Source organism: Triticum urartu, chromosome 2 (genome assembly GCF_003073215.2).
Source record: "Triticum urartu cultivar G1812 chromosome 2, Tu2.1, whole genome shotgun sequence".
Lineage (NCBI taxonomy): Eukaryota > Viridiplantae > Streptophyta > Magnoliopsida > Poales > Poaceae > Triticum > Triticum urartu.
This window is the reverse complement of record NC_053023.1, coordinates 302,051,092-302,064,916: the sequence shown is the minus strand read 5'-3', so window position 1 is coordinate 302,064,916 and position 13,825 is coordinate 302,051,092.

Genomic DNA, 13,825 nt, shown 5'->3' with positions numbered 1-13,825 from the left:
AAAATTTCCTTCCGCCCCACCTTTTTCGGTGCTAGAACATGCTTCCATCACGATCATACTCTTCTTGTCATTTTGGCAACCCTTAATGATCGTAGTTATCAAGAAGGGCAATGTCAGCAGCCTCAATTTTCCCCCTGCTATCCTATTTTCTTGGATTGACTATGGATCTTTTCCTGTCCGCTGATAATAATGTGGTTGCGACCTTCGTGTCCCACTACATGATTACCCGAATGCATCCTTGCTCTGAGCTAGTCCAGGTTGCTACCTGGCTTAGCTAGCACTTGTGTAGCACTGCTTACACAAATTTTTCACACATTTATTCATCCTCCGTGCACATCATCACAGCATGCTAGATCGTAGAACCGGAGATCCCGTGAGATTTTGTGTGCTTAATTAGGCATGCATATTATGTGACTAGCAGTAATATGTGGTACTGATGTGTGTGCATGATTGTGCTGTGTGCTTTTGTTAGTTTGAGTTTTCTTTTGCTTCTTTCTTTCTCCGGTGTTACATTATTTTTCCCCCTATAAAGAGTTGCTCATCAACTGACACTGACTCGAAGAAGTAATAAGTATTTCAAATATTTGGAAGGAGCTTCAGCTAAAGTTATGACCTTCTTAGTCAACCACATGATATAAGGAATATCTGCTCAGAAATGCCAATTGGTGTCTTGATTGATTATCCGCATCATTCTACAGCAGGTAATGATCCAGCAGCAGAAAGACAAGTCAGATGCAAGACCAACGTATATTCAGTCAAAGGTATGGAGCATAGGAAAGTCTTGGCTCGGCAAATGATACTGAAAATATGGTATACTCCAAGAGAAAGTCAGGATGTGATATGCTCAGGAAGACAGTCAAACAAATTTTCTCATGCAAATAACCAGTCACAAAATATTATGGACGTGTGCAAGGATATCAAGTAATGAAGTTTTGGATATAAGAAACCCAGCATTATCCAACACTCTATCGGAAGAATTTATGAGGCAAGGCTTCACGTTTTCTCAGCATGATATGTGAACTATTTCCGGCCCACGATACCTCGGTAAAAAGCTTCCGACAGATGGAAATGAATTTTTCTCAACAAGAAAACCCGAGGAGAAGCTTCTCAAGTACATAAACCCGGCTTCTCCTGCACACTACTCAGGTCAAGCTTCGTGTGTAAGCTATCAAGGCTTCTTCTGCACGCTACACAGGCAAAAGCTTTGAGGAGAAGCTAATGAGCCTTCCTCGGCAAGCTACACGAATGGCTTTTCTCTGCAGATCAAGGATCAGATTTGCAATAAGTTTGTGAGAGATATACCTAAGAAAGTTGCGGATCTAACAACCTCGTGAGCCATGCAAATGAAGATAAGCAGAGATACATCTCATGAATTACAATGATCGACAAGATCGGGAGATGACATCACAAAATCAATAGTCATCAAGGTCATTATTCCCCCACCAGACAAGGTGATATATAAACTCTTGTCACCTTCTTGTATGATTGGCCTCAACAATGAGCTCCGTACAGCTACAAACCTTGAGTACATGCCATATATGTGCGGACACAGGTCAGAAAAACAAGCACAAGGAATAATGTCAAAAACATTAATCACATCCATGGTCATACGAAGAATCAAGGACATTTGTGGCCAAGTTATTTTAGCAAGGTATCCTGACAAAGAGAATCATGACTGTTAAAGGGTGAGACTGACAACAAAGGTATGATGTATTTTGCACGACCATCAGGGTCCGGATACCCAAGCCTACTCTATTTACAAGGATTTGCATCTCCCGCTGACCCGCTTGACATGGTTAGTGTGGAATATCCAAGTCTGTTCTGTCAGATCCAAGATTCCTTTGCAACATCAACGGTTTGACCTCAATGACAGAGTTAAAACATATCACAGCGTATTACCAAAAATGGGTATACCGACAAAATGAGAAACTCAAAAGCCGAATAGTCAGCTCAGACCCGGTATACTCGCCGACGGAATCAAGTACACGGTCAGTCTGTTAGGAAAAGAATTTGTCCGTCAGCCCCTGTCGGGCAAGGTCTGAAGATATAAATATTTGAGGAATGACATAGCTATAACTCCATGCACCGTTATATTGCTCACAACAGAAGGTAGTCAAATCTCTGGTGTATGCCACATGCTCAAACCAAAGGAAATAAATCGAGATAAATCAGTGCACCTATGAGCAATTAGATCCCGTCAGAAGATGGCCATGATTAATTCTAAGCATTTATTGAACCCAGAAGGCTTGGAGCAACCCCATGACAGAAGTAAAAAGGTTTTCATGACCAAAAGAAATTTATGATCAGATCCATCGGACATCACCGCAGATATGGGAAAATGAACGTCAGCAAAAGGATTTGGTATATGAGCAAAGACCCATCAAAATTTGGGAAAAGCCACCCCAGAGCAAGGTAAGTTGATCATCTGAAATTCTTAGGGGAACAATAAATAAAGGAAAAAGGATGCCCGAGTTGGAAACGGTATCGTCAAGTCATACTTGTTCCCAGAGCAACTAAATCTCAAGGATGAGATTTCTTTAAGGGGGTAAGAGTTGTAATAGCCTGTAGTTTGGCCCTTTTCTTTTTCTTTTTGATTTATTGGTTTTTGCTTTGTTTTTTCTTTGTGGAGTGGTTCTGTGGCCTTGTCACCTAGGAAATCATCCTCTTTTTCCTTCCCAAGTGGCTCATCATTCTCAAAACCCTGCCAAGATCTTGTCACTTCACTGCTTGACCAAACCCTAAATTCTTTTTCTCAGGAATATTCCTTTTTCTATTGAAGGAATAACCCTGTCTGCCCTAGGTCGTGAAGCAACCATTATTTCCATCACTCCTAAAATTCCCAAATAATTCTCATAAATTGTTTGGGTTATATCTTTCTCAAATAGGGCAAAATATTTCATTTGTCATGTTTATCATCTTGCTCAATTAATTCATTTCCTATTATGCCCTAAATGGCACAATGTGAAGCAACTGCCATTTATCTTTTCCCAATTGACCTCAAACTCCTTGGACACCTTTTTCTGTCCATATCATTGCCACATGCCAAAATACAACCTCATTTGCCAATAATTATTTATGATTTTCCAAAGTTCCTGTCTGAGGGAAGTGGTTGTGAAGGAAGTACAAGCTAGGCATATCCAAATGAGTTGTCATTTTGCATGGTCCCTCATATCATCATATCATAGCCCTCCAAAAAAGTAGAGCTCATGTCATGCCTCCATGTGAGCTCACTTTCAATTCTTTGATTCTACCCAAAATTTCAGTTTGTGAAGCAAGTATATTTTATCTTGCTCCATTATGGCTATAAATTTTTCTAGGCCTTCTGTTATCCATATAACCTACCTCAACCCATTTTGGGTATGTTTCATCAAGCCATTTTTCCTCTATAAATTTTGCAAGTTTCTTGTCAGCAAGGATGTTTGTGAAGCAAGTACCATTTTGGTGAATCCAATTGGTATGAAACTTATACAGGATCTTTGTATGATCAAATCGTGAAGCCTTGCCAAACTTGAGCTCAAGTGGCCACACCATTTGAGTGCATCATCCAAATGTCATTTCTAGACCATTTTGGTCACTTGCAAAGCAACTATGATTTATCTTGATCCAATTGTTCTGCAAGTTACCAGGATGAAAGTCCTTCTTTACCTCAACCTCACAAACAACTCCATTGGATCCAAAATCCTTCCTGTTGATCACTAGTGCTCACCCAAGTTTACTGCAGTAAACTTCACAGGGTTCTCACCGTTTAACCGGATCACTTTTAACCGAACTACCACCGTAGTTGAGACCTACCCTAGATGAACTACCCACTAGACAACAAATTCCAGCCCCTTTCCCCCACTACATGCCAGTGCACGCGGTGACCGGGTTAATGGCAAGCTTGTGCGCACGCTCTGCCGCCGTTGGCCGCGCCCAGGATGGATTCTTGCATGGGCCCCTCTCCCCCTCATCGTCTTAGCGTGAGTGAGCATGTCCATTGTCTTCCTCTCATCGTCGCCGATCACCTGGACCCCGCTCCCCCTCCAGTAGTGTCACGCCTAGAGACCGATGCTCGAGAAGACTTCCATATGTTCTGGGCTTCTCCGTGGGTTTCATTTTTGCTTGCTCCTTTTATTTTGCATTTTATCATGTCATAAATCTTTTGCATCTCAACTAAATAAATTTCATGGATCTTCGGTCCATTTAAATCGAGGGAACTCACATGGTGGTTTCTCTTTATAACCTATCCTCCCGATAGTAGGGAGCTATATTCAATATTTCTTTAATTTGATATTCACCATAACAAACGTGCAAAAATAATCCTAATGCCTATTTCCACTTTGAGTTTGACCTTCAATTCTTGTCCACAATTATGTATCTCTTTTTTTGAGGTTCCTATAAAACCGAACATTTTGGACCTTCCAAACCTCCACTTCCTATTCACCCATTTGAATTTAATTCAAATGTGTTTGAATCTAAACCTTGCATCCATGCCCACTCCTATTTTCTAGGATTAGAATCATTTTTATGAGTTTGAGAATATATTCTCTCTCCTACCATCTCCTTTCCTCTCTTTTCTTTCTTTCTTGTTTTCTTCTCTGTAATGGAAAGGAGAGAAGAGAGAGATCTTTTTTTCTCTTCTTACGTTGAATCCAGCCGGCCCGGTCCCGCAGCCTCCTGCGGCCCATTTGTCCAAGGCCTCCCACGCCAGCCCACCTAAAGCTAACCCTAGGCGCCCGAGCCACCTCTCCCGATCCCCTCTCCCTCCGCCGCCAGAGAGCATCGCCTTGTCCCCATTTTCCTCTCCCTCCGATCGATCCCCACGCTCCTCTCTCCTCTCGCTCTCTCCTTCGCCCATAGCGCCTCGCCTCGGTGCTACCTCCATGTCACCCTGCAGCATCATGTCATACGGCGCCCTGCTGCAGCTGGTCTTCCCGCGCGCCGGCGACCTGCCCTGCACCACCTCTGACTCCCTCTCATTCTCGTCCTTGCGCCGTAGGGCGTCGCCTCCGGTCGGATCCAGCCGCCCTCAGCCTCTCCTCGCCTCTCCTCGAGCACTGGCCACCCACAGCTCACCGGAGAGACCCCTCCTCGCCACCCCGTTGTGCACCGAAAGTCAGGGCTGCCATGGACGAGACCCCCTACGACCACGCCCCTACTGTCCCCGCGCCCTGCTACCTCCTGGGGTGCTGCGCCGTCGCCCGTTCGTCTTCAACCGTGGGAGCGCAGTCCTCCTTCTACCCTGTCCAGATCCGGCTGGCCTCCGCCGCCGTTGCCCATTCCCGGCCGGATCCAACTCCGGTGGCCCGTCCCCTTCAGTGTTGACCTCCACCATCAGCGCCTGGCAGCACCTCCTCGGTCTGTGACTTGTGCTGATGCTGCTGCTCGCCTTGCGCCCATGAGCCCCGGCACACCCTTTGCTTTTTTGCACGCCCATGGCTTCCTTGTCGCTCATGCTGCACCTCCCCGATGGCCACCAGTGCACCTCCACCTCGCCCTGCAGTTGTTACCTCCATGCTGCTGCTCCGAAAGCCAAGTACAACTACAAACCCGAGGAATTCGGATGCATCAAGTCCCCGAGAAGACCCGTTTTTCGTCAAGTTCGACTACTCGTATCATCAAGAACTACTACGGCCGGAGACCTTGGACCCGTCATGTACCCCTTCGAGCTATCAAAACCGCAAGCGCCATGTAACTCGATGACCCCAAAGACTTCGATTTCGACAAGTCCGATGACGCTCTTGTACAACTACGTTGCCGAGTCCGGGACCGGCAAGACCGACGACGCGGAAACGCCAAGTACCCCTACGCGCGAAGACGCCTAAGACCATTTTGGGATTCATCGAGCACCACTACCGTCGACCCTCGAAGACCCCGTGGACATCAAGTTCCGTCTCGTGACCCCGAACCTCTACGAAAACATTGTACGACTACTTCTGTGGCCGAAGACCCGTGTACAACTACCGTCGCTGGGTAAGGCTACCTCCACTATGAAATTCCCGAGAACGTCTACTTCCTCTACTTTGCACCGAACGAGAATCGTCCCTTTTGCACGCTTCGAAGGTATAACCCCGAGACGACCGTCCGAGAACGTTTGCATGTGTTGTATGAGATGCACCCGTTGTCTGCACCGTGTCTGAGTTGTCACTTGCTCGGTCCTCCTCTTTTGTCGCTAACCCGTGGGGACCCGGTATCCGGGAGCACCCCACCATCCTTGCATGACACGCCCCATCACTTTTCCTTTTGCACCGGCATCTCAATCGAGTTACCGGAAACTGGGACTTTGCCATGGCACCGTTTCATTATCGTTGCCGTGGCACTCCTTTTCATTTCCGCCACAATGACAAATGCTTCTTAATATGCTCTTATCAACATTTTCATAAAAATTGCATAAACTTGATTCATGCCATCTGCATCATGATAACAACAATTAAAATGCTTAAAATTGTTGTTGCATTAAATTGCTAATGCATATGGGGATTTACCGGATTTGTTGTCTGTTATATCCGGCCCCATTTAAATTGTTGAAATGGTATAGTTTTGTTATGCTTCACCTCTTGCCATGTTAACCAACATTTAATATTGTTGAGTACCTAACCGAGAGAGAACTAAATAATTGATGAGGTGTTCCGTCAATATGCAACTCGTTGCATATTGAACTCCACTTAACATGTAGCTTTGTTTGTGCACTTTGCCATGCCATGCCTCATTAAACCGGACATGCATCATACTTGTTTGCACATCGTGCCATGCTTATGTGATGGTTGTTTACTATGTTGTTTGCTCCTTTCCGGTGTTGCTTCTTCGGGTTGGTTCCGATAACGTCGTGTTCGTGAGGATTCGTTCGTCTACATCTATTTGTCTTCTTCATGGGCTTGTTCTTCTTCCTTGCGGGATCTCAGGCAAGATGACCATACCCTCGAAATCACTTCTATCTTTGCTTGCTAGTTGCTCGCTCTATTGCTATGCCTATGCTGCGATACCTACTAGTTGCTATATCATGCCTCCCATATTGTTAAGACAAGCCTCTAACCCACTTTGCCCTAACAAGCTGTTGTTTGGCTATGTTACCGCTTTGCTCAGCCCCTCTTATAGCGTTGTTAGTTGCACGTGAAGATTGAAGTTTGTTCCTTGTTGGAACATGGATATTTTGTTGGGATATCACAATATCTCTTATTTAATTAATGCATCTATGTACTTGGTAAAGGGTGGAAGGCTCGGCCTTATGCATGGTGTTTTGATCCACTCTTGGCGCCCTAGTTTCCGTCATACCAGTGTTATATTCCTTGATTTTGTGTTCCTTACACGGTTGGGTTATAATGGGAACCCCTTGACAGTTCGCCTTGAATAAAACTCCTCCAGCAAGGCCCAACATTGGTTTTACCATTTGCCACCTAGCCTTTTCTTTCCCTTGGGTTCTGCAGACTCAACGGTCATCTTTATTTAAACCCCTGGGCCAGTGCTCCTCTGAGTGTTGGTCTGACCTGTCAGCTGCCGGTGGCCACCAGGGGAAACACTGGGCTGGCCTACCGGAACCTTGGACAATCCGGTGTGCCCTGAGAACGAGATATGTGCAGATCCTATCGGGATTTGTCGGCACATTTGGGTGGATTTGCTGGTCTTGTTTTACCATTGTCGAAATGTCTTGTAACTGTGATTCCGAGCCTGATCGGGTCTTCCTGGGAGAAGGAATATCCTTCGTTGACCGTGAGAGCTTCTGATGGGCTAAGTTGGGACACCCCTGCAGGGATTTGAACTTTCAAAAGATGTGCCGGCGGTTATGAGCAGATGGGAATTTGTTAATTTCCGGTTGTAGAAAACCTGAAGCTTATCTTAATTAAAATACATCAACCGTGTGTGTAGCCATGATGGTCTCTTCTCGGCAGAGTCCGGGAAGTGAACATGGTGTTGGAGTTATGCTTGACGTAGGTTGTTCTAGGATCACTTCTAGTTGACGACCGTGCCTTGCCTTCTCTTCTCACTCTCTTTTGCGTAAGTTAGCCACCATATATGCCAGTGCTTGCTGCAGCTCCACCTCACATACCTTTTACCTACCCATAAGCTTAAATAGCCTTGATCGCGAGGGTGTGAGGTTGCTGAGTCCCCGTGACTGACAAATTACTTCCAAAACCAGCTTGCAGGTGCCGATGAAACCATGCAGGTGACGCGACCAAGCTCAAGGAGGAGCTCGATGAAGATCGTGTTTGTTATGTTGTTCCGTTTCCAGTTGATAAGTAGTGGAGCCCAGTTGGGACGATCGGGGATCTGTGTAGCACTTGGGGTAGTCTTCTTTTATTTTGGGTTTCGTAGTCAGACCTTGTTTGTATCTGGATGATGTAATGTTTTATTCATGTATTGTGTGAAGTGGCGATTGTAAGACAACTATGTATCTCTTTCCCTTATGTATTACACAGGTTGTGTGAAGATTACTTCACTTGCGACATTGCTTTCAATGCGGTTATGCCTCTAAGTCGTGCTTCGACACGTGGGAGATATAGCCGCATCGAGGGTGTTACAAGTTGGTAATCAGAGCCTTCCCCGACTTAGGAGCCCCCTGCTTGATCGAATCGCTGGCGTTGTTGAGTCTAGAAAAAAATGTTTTGAGTCCTATAGGTTTATATATATCGGAGAGTAGGATTCTTTTTACTCCTCAGTACCTTCGTCGCTCTGGTGTGGCCTCCTGACGTAGAGTTTTGACTCTTCTCTTCTCAAATTTTCACTAAAAAAAATTTAGGATCACGTGGGTATCTTGGAATCGTTCCGATGGTTTTGTGACGAGAACATTGTTCTTGGTGCCTCCTGACGTTTAGGGGTTGTGGCAGTGTCCCGGGGAGTTGGGCTCCGAGGTGTTGTCGTCACAATTTTATCAATGCTTTTCTGGAATACCTGAGTTCACCGACATCGAAAATCTCTTTTATGCAGTTGTTGGTGAGATAACCTCGATGCCACCTAGTACTAGGGCAGGAGTTCGGGAGTATTGCCATAACTCGTATAACGGATGCTTTTCGAAGGTTGAGGTAAACGATTTCCGAAGGTTTCTTGCTTATGTGTTGAAGGATGGATATAGCCGGATGTAGGATTTGTTAGTTTGGGTGAGATATTATGCTTCCCATGTATCCCCAACACCTGATTGCATAACCAGAAAGTTTTGGGAGTTTATAAGTGGGAATTCAAGTAGCTCCTAGGATATCTTTCCGGCAGATGTATGATATGAAATTGGGGTTCGACGTCTAGTGGTTCGCCTATCCACAGTTGGTTTTACAGTGGTCTCATTGTGTCTTAAAGAGTCCTTGGCTATGCTGACTCGGGGACACTTTGTATGTCATGTGCACTACCTTGTACATGATGGTGCTGTACGATCGAGCCCGTGTAGGCCCCACCACAAAAACTTCGGACGAAATCTCTATCACATGTTTGTTCCGGCTTATTCTGCAAGTCAATCCTTTGTTTTGTTTTCAGTTGTGGTATTTGAGTTGCCTCAATGTCAAGAGTCGATTCCATACCTTTCCTAAGTGGTGTTCTCATACTCCGATGTGAATAATAATCCTTCATGAGAATTGAGATTGTCATGTATATCCTTCTTCAACCGGCGAGTTCCTCTTCAAGTGGATCCGATCATTTCAATATCCGCAAGATCAACTCAAGCATTCTCAACGGTGTTTGTTTCATTCATCCCAAATTTTCTTTGTTTTTCCCCCCCCCCCCCCCCTTTCCTTCAAGATTTTGGATTTCTTAATCAACAATCATGTTATTGATGAGAAGTCTCTCCATTCTTTTCTTTCAATGTTCTTATCCGGTGATCTCATGAAGATACTAACGGAGCCTCAAGTTCATCATTCTTCGTTCTTTTCTTCTCTAGTGGCTTCAATTCAAGATTTGTTGATCCTTTTCCTTGTTTCAAATACCATCTCATTCCGGTGCACCTCATATTCATTCTTTTCTCGCTATTCAATTATTCTGGAGTGCTGAAGATATCTCGAAGATTCGTATATCCACTCTGCTTTCGTTCAAGATCTTTCGAGGATGTTCTTTCTTTCAAGCCTTGTAATTCAACTTCTAACATCCCAAAATTCTAAATTTTGGAATGTTATATTAAATAAATAATTTTGATTTGTTTGTTTGATTGTTGAGTGATTGATTCTGTGAAATTGAGTGGAATTTGAAACTTTTTGAAAGTTTAATGAGAGGGAATGAAATGACTTTCCCAGGCTTTCTTTTTGACTTTTGATCTCTGGGGATTCAAATTCATTTCATCATCATAACACTAGTGTGAAGATGACATGACTTCTTCCATTTGAAATGAAAAGGGTTTTTGGAAAAAGAATATTTGAATTCCATCTGAAAGTATTTCAAATTCATAAACTTTATGCAACTCAATGATTTTCATGAGGGAAGATAAAATGACTTCTTCAATGTATATGAAATATGAGTTGGAAGTATGAAGAAAGGTTTGAAGATGGTTTGAATTTTTTTAAATTCAAAACCATTTGGAATTATTTGGTTTATGTCGAATTATTTTCCTCCAAAATTAAACTATATGGAAAATAGGGTAAAATGATTCCCTACATTATAAAAATGGAGAAAAATTTAGTTTGAAATAATTTTGGTATCTTAATGTATTTTTATTTGCATTTTAATTGCATCAGTAGCACTTTTTGATTTATTAGAATTTATTTGAATTTTATTTCACCATGTAAAAATGTTCATGTTGTAGGACTTATTCTTCCGGTCATTTTGATATATAATATGTCTATATAAAAGTATTATTGTTTTTCCTTTATTCAGTATTCTTGACTGTGCTTTATAAAAAAAATAGCCGAAGCCAACGGACCAAGGGCCCACCTAACTTTCTCTCTCTCGCTCTACCTCGGCCCATCTACGCGCCAGGCTGGCCCAGCAGCCACGCGCACGCCCGGAGCCCCTTCGCCTCGGTCGCCCGCTCTCTCCTCGCTCGCCCTGTGCCGCTGACCGCTGGGTCCCACCTCCCGATCGCCCCGCCCGCATCTTCCTCTTCTTCCTCCCCACGCCAGAACCACCGCCGCCACTGCCGTATCCCGGAGATCGCGGGATCGTCCCCTGATTCGCCCCCTCCACCAAGGAACCCCTCCCCTATATATACCTCCTGCCTCTCGACCCATTCCTGCCCAAAGCCCCTTCCGAGAACCCCCGCCTCCTTCTCAGTTGCTCGTTAGTTTAGCCGCAGTTGCCCGTTAGTTTTTTTTGTTGTTTTCGTTTCTGTTTTAAAATCAGGATAGTTCTGATTTTATATTGCTTATAACTTTTATGTTTTAGATCCAAATTGATTGATTCTTTTTGCATTAGATTCGAAATTGGTTGAAGTTTCTGTTAGTGACATTGGATTTCAAATTTGAGTTGTTTAAATTTGAATTTGATGAATTATGTTCAAATTGGTATTTTGGCCATAACTTGAGTTTAAAAATAGATTTTAACATGATTCTTTTTGCTACTAGTCACTTTTGGTATTGTTTAGCCGTAGGATTTGGTTTCGTAATTTTAGAGTATTTTAAATTAGGGTTTTATTAAAAATAGTACTGTTTTGCTTATGTAGTTGTTTTAGTCATATAATTAGTGTTTTTAATTATTTTTAGTTAATTATTTTTGTAAATTTTTACATGTTGTCATATGTTTATGTTAGACTGCAGTAGATAAATTTTTGTAGTTATTTACTAGTGTTTAGCTACTATTTTAGTATTTGTTTGTTTAGTTCATAGTGATAGTTGATAAAAGTAGTTCCATTAGTTTCTAAAGTAACTCTTTTTGCCACTTCATTATCGTTGTCATTGATTCTGTTATTTAGGAGTAAATTAGTTTGATAATTATTTTAGTATTGTTTACTTTTGTCTTTTGCTAGTTGTTATAGTTGTTCTGGCGTTAACTAGTCAGTTACAATAGTTTTCATACTAGTTCCTTTTGCTAGTAAATGCTTTAGTAAATTTTTTTTGTTGGTTTTATTAGAATTTTATTTTCTTTACTGTAGAAAAGTTATTAGAGTAATTTAGTGATGTTATGTAAGATTTGTGTGTGGTCTCCACTAGTTTTCCTTGAAGTTTTCTTTCAAAGTTTTCCTTTGGTTTTTATTTGGTTTTCTTCTTGCTTTTTGATTGTTATTTTGAGTGCTAGTATTTTTTGCTAGGACGATTGCTTATATGATTACCATGTTTGACTATATAGATTTACATCGGAGTGACGAATAGTTTTATCAAGTTTCCGATAGCGTTTATATCTTCATCAACATACGAGGCAAGTTCACTTTGACCATGTTCTTCATACCTATATTTTTATTGCATTTAATGTCATCCTTGCAACAACTTCTCCAGTAGTGATATTGATTCTTGTAGTTGAGTAGAATTCATGAGGTAGGAACCCACCTCCCTGTTACCAAGCCCGGGACGTATATAGTTTTAATGCTACGCTGTAGTAGACGGGGTTTGGTATGAGTGCTCGGGAGTGGTGTGAGAATGAAGGACTTTACGTCAAAGACGACAACTTCATGATGGCATCTGCAAGGACTGCAGCTTCAGAACTCCACAGGATTTCGAGACTCAAGACAAGAATTCAATACACACTACTGGGTGAAGGACGGTTGACGGGCACCCTGGGAAACCAGTGGTTGGCCGGGATGCATGGAGAAGCGCCATGACATATTGCGGAAAGCTTCACCCAGACTCAAAGAGACGGAAGAATACTTCATGCCCGGAAGCTTACCTTTGCAACCGCAAGTCACTATGGGCTCTGGCTTGGTTGACCTTCGTTGTGACTTTGGCTGGGACGGTGCTAGCAGATGTAGAACTATGGTAGGATTGGATGAGCACCGAACAGTGGTTAGAGGAACTCTTCGGAAGACCATGTTTCGGTCATCTTGTTCTTAAACATCCTGAAGTGCGAGAATGTAAAGAGAGGGATCGAATCTTGCGGGTAAAGTGTACAAACCTCTGCAGAGGGTTAAAAACCTAATCGATTAGCCGTGTCCCCGGTTACAGACAATTTGAGCCTCTGGACTTTGATCTATCTCGGAACTCTCAACACCGGACTGATAATTTAATTGTGGGCAACTCATGATGATTTGGGTATGGGACATCGGTTGGCGGAACCATGTCATGACAGAAAACTCCGTAGTACAGACTCCTGATATTTCTTTGTTGTAGGGAAAATAAAACCAGGTTTTACGCAAAAAAAACATCAGACGCAGAGCCACAAAGCCATATTGCATAGTTTTATCATCTATTTTCCTCATATGGTGATCTTGCCGGAACATTCAATGTACTGACCTGAACGGCTGCAACGTCTCATGTTGCAGATATGTTCCTTCCGATGAGTAATAGTACGGTACAGGGTTACGGTCCACACTCAACCTGCCGATCGCGTTGATGGGACTCCACACCCGATTATTTGTTTCCGCTGAGACTTATGAGGTATATATCAGTTTTACGTTATTTATACATGTGATTGCACTTTGATATATACATTGATGTACTGTGTGTGCCAGCATACCGATCCAGGGATGGCACAGATACACAAAGACTTGACCGTCTGATGTCGGGTCGCTACAGATATGGTATCAGAGTACATGTTGACTGTGGGACGTGACCCTAGAAATCGAAAAGCCCTAGGACAGGAAATATCTAAAATTTTATTTCCAAAAGAATCCATTACTACTCATCTTTTCTGATTTTATCAAATATCCTCTCTTACTTCAAATAGTTAGAATATACCCCTTTCCCTTTTGACCACACGGAGGATCAACTAAAGCCGCTCCAAGAAGGACAAGATATCGGACAACCGATGACCATTTCAGAGTAAACAGGATTTGACCATGCATTAGAAG